We start from the raw sequence: 4210 nt of genomic DNA, 5'->3' as shown, positions 1-4210 counted from the left end.
AGGGTGAGCCTTGTTCCAGATCCATAGCCCAGAAACTCTTCGTCATGATATCTGTCCATTGTTCGTAGACATTATTTTAGACTCTTTTGTAGTTGACATTTTCAGACTTATGTATTAATAGTAGCTCTTGTCCTGTACTTAGACCAGATTTTTGGGGCATTTGTATTAGTATTCCACACTTAGTAGTTATTTATATTTAAAACTGCTTAGATATTTCTGTTTCTTTTTGGTATGCTTAACATGAGTGTTGAATAAGGGAATGGTTCGCCCACAGTTTTAGCGTGGGTTCCCGCCCAACCTATGAGTTGGGTCGTGACAAGTTGATATCAGAGCCCTAAGTTTCCCGGTCTTACACGTGCAAGAGAATGTTTAGTAGAGTGTTGAGGATCGGTACGATAAGATCTTTCTGCGAGGGCTATAGGGCATTTAGGAAACTTCCCATTTTTTCATTCTTTCGTGCTACTTTATTCAAATTGGTATATGACTTTACTTTTATTCTCTCACAGATGGTGAGGATCTATGCTACTATTACAAAGGATGAGGTGGTCGAGCCCGCCGTTGGGGCCGAAGCACGAGGCCGAGGCCGAGTCCAAGCTAGAGGTTGTGGCCCTGGTTGTAACGACCCGTCTGGTCGTTATTTAATATTTTGCGAAACCATGCCCAATTTGGTCAAGGTTTGTAAATAATAAGCTTCATGATATGTTTAAGAGTTAAGAGTGGGAAAAATCAATTTCGGAAGGGTTTGGAAATTTCGGGCCAGAAATTAAAGCGGACCGCTATAGCGGCTTGGCGACCGCCGCAGCGGTCCAAGCGGAAACGGTAGCCGAATTTTTGTACTTAGTCTATTTTCTCTCCTTTTTCAATAGAAGACTCTCAAGGGTTTCTCCTAGGGTTCCTCATGAAAGAAAAACCATGGCCCCAAGAAAAGGAAAACCCTTCTAATCATTTTTCCACCATTCCCTACGAATAATATTCGTTCATGGATTCGGATGGAGGCTAAAAAGACAAACAATCCATGGAGAATCAAATATCTGTTTGCCAAAGAGGTAGGTTATGGTTTACTTTAGTTAGACTTTGATTAGCGAATCGTATATACATTTAGAGTTGATGGGAGATTGCATCCTTAGGTCTTCGGACACAGAGTTTAGGATGGACAGATTGTTAATGTGATTAAAATATGGCATAAATAGGGCTATAATAATAACGTTTAGTTAATTAGAAGTGATATTGTCACTTGGGAGATACCTCGTGTTTACTTTTATGCAACTTTAGAAGGGGATGAATTCCGTTTGTATGTCCTATTTTGTTGAACATTCATAATGTTGTTTCCTCAAAACTGAGAGGTCGTATTAAAAGTATTATATTGAGTTGGGTTGACTTTACGCTCATCAAGGGATGGAATTATGATTGAATTGTCATATAGTCTCGTGCATTGCATTGCATGGTCTACGCGGAGATATAAGTAACGGACAAAGCCGAGTACGAGCATGGTGTTATCCGGCCTTGTGGCCGTAGAGTTGAGTACATGAACTACTTATATGTATATGATTTGGAATCCGTGACCAGGTTCATTCTGGGGCGGAGGTTTGTGCTCGGGTCCGAGGATTTTTCTGAAACGAGTGGTAAACGGACACCATGGGTCCCCTGCAGGTCATGGCTACTGAGCAAAGACATCAGATAGAGTGTACGTACAGCGTGTTGGGCTTTGCATCACATTTGCATTGCACTGCATCTCATGATTTATTGTTATACAAGTGTGTGTCACAGTCGTCAACATTGTTCATTTAATTTGTGTGTTGTTGTTGAGAGTCTGGTGGGGGGGGGGGGGGGTTACACAAGGTAAGTGTAGTGTTGGTCGTCAGATAGTGATTTATTTCCCTAGATACATCGTATCACAGTAGTAAGGTGAGTAGGTGAACTCTTTAAACAATAAGGGTAAAGGTACTGGATACAATGAATGTGAACGCGAGAGTTACTAGGTTGTGATTTAGTAGAATACCTTATGGTTAGGGAATAAAAGAACTGAGCTTCGAGAGTAAAGAGGTAAGGGGGCGGTGTGGTAATGATCTTTATCTAAAATATTGAGGTTCATTGACTTATCTACTTATCTTATTAACTTTATGCTGTATTGCGCGAACTAATCTTAGTCGATCTATGATGCGTACCAGTACGTGTGCTGTACTGATGCTACTCTTGCCACGCCCTTTTGGGTGTAGATGCGTTGCAGGGTTTAGCTGAAGTTTCGCTGCATGGGTCTATCAGATATTCTCCTACAGCTTCGCCTATCTCACTCCCGGCGGAGGCTGTATCATTTATTTTCTCTTCTTGTATTTTAGGAGCTTTTGCACCCGTCTAGACTAGATTCCGGGGTGTTATTGCGGATTTATTTATATTGAAAACGAGTCTGTAATAAATGACTATTTTAAATTTTATTATTTTTAAGGATGATTCCCATATGTTTTAAGTGTTGAGTTTTATTGGTAAGGGTTCGCCTACTAGCATTGTCATATGGTAGGTGCCCGCACGACCCGTGGGTTGGGTCGTGACAGTTGGTATCAGAGCCCTAGGTTACCGGTCTCATGAGTACAAGACAAAATGTCTAGTAGAGTCTTGCGGAATGGTATGATGACGTCCGTACCCGTCCGAAGAAGCTATAGGACATCTAGAAGTTTCCCTTCATTCATTCCATCGTCCTACCCCAATACGTCGTCCCTTAGTTGGATCCAATTGGTATCTGGTCGATTCCAACTGGTATCCTGACGGGCTAATTGGTATCTATTGATTCCAATTGGTGTCTCTCTATTTCGATTCAAGGAAGACCCTCTATAAGGAGGTGCGTAATTAATTGTGTGACCAAGTAAAAGTTTTGTAGTAATGTTTGTGTGGTAGACTGGGTGATTATTCTGGGACCATTAGCGAAGTTAATAGTGCATTCCTACTTACGTGCTAAGCGATTAAGTAAAACCCTACACGATCTGAGCTGAATTACTGGAAAAATAAAAAGTTTCAGTCACTGGCACTGTAGCACCGCTGTAGCGGTATAGGGACCGCTGCAGTGGGATCGCCCTAGCGGGCCCACAATTTTTGCCAGGACCGCTATAGCGGCGTTCCTACCGCCAAAGGGGTACCGCTGCAGCGATCAAGTGATCGCCACAGCGGTACCATCTGACCAGTAGCCTCCTCCCTTCTCCCCTATTTTGACAAGTTGTGTAGTCATTCAACAAAACTAGAAGAAGTCAATTCCCAAAATAGACATATCCATAAAAGCATCCGCCCAACGAGGGCAATTGTCTTACGAGCACCCTTAAACCGGGGCACCCGCATCAAAACAACAAAATAGAAATTATCCAAACATGCCAAAACAAGCAAAAAACAAGCAAATTGTCTAAACATCAAAGCCCTGCACGGGTGAGTGCTAACCAAAGTGATAAAGGGGGGGGGGGGGGGGGGAAGAAATATCTAAGCCACTCCGTGGCTAGCCGACTCATCGCCACTACCATCCGAGTCACTAGAGTCCTCACTACCAAGCCTGAACTCGCTGAGAAAAGAGAACTGGGAGGCATCTCTGGTAGTCACCTTCGGGATTAGGGCCTTCAGGAGACTTTTTACACCCTTCCACATCCTCACAAATAGCTTGTCTCTAGCCCAGCTCTTCTTTTTCTCGCTGCCCAAATCTTCACGAAGATCCACATGAGGTTGAGCCAGAGATCCATAGGCGCCCAGTAAGGCATCAACAGCCTCTCCCATCTTAGTCTGGGTCTCCAGGTAAGCCTTCATCTGCTCAGTCTTAAATAGCCAATTCCCGCAGCACTGCTAGATGACCAGGCCTCCATGGAAGGCCGTACAAATCCCATCATGGCCGCCCTCATCGCAGCAATATCAGCCTCCTGCCCTCTAAAGTACCTGGGGGTCTGTGACTGACGACTCCCATCTGGTGGACCACCGCTGTCCTCGCTGTCATCTGAGCCAGTCCTCTTCCTCTTGCCCCTACCTTGTGACCTTTTGACCTTCAAAGGGTCAAAGGAAACATCGCACTCCACATAACAGTCCCCAGGCTCCGTAGGCACCCCAGCATTACAGCAGAGATGGGTAATCTGAGAGGGAAACATCAAGCTCGGGCCAGCCTTGGCTATAAAATCCTGCCACTCCTCAATCACCTGTATACCCACGTTCACGGGTACACCATCCAGAATGTAAGCCACCACAAGGG

This window comes from Lycium barbarum, chromosome 12 (assembly GCF_019175385.1).
Source record: "Lycium barbarum isolate Lr01 chromosome 12, ASM1917538v2, whole genome shotgun sequence".
Classification (NCBI taxonomy): domain Eukaryota; kingdom Viridiplantae; phylum Streptophyta; class Magnoliopsida; order Solanales; family Solanaceae; genus Lycium; species Lycium barbarum.
The sequence above is the reverse complement of the archived record's forward strand: the minus strand, read 5'-3'. Positions refer to the sequence as shown.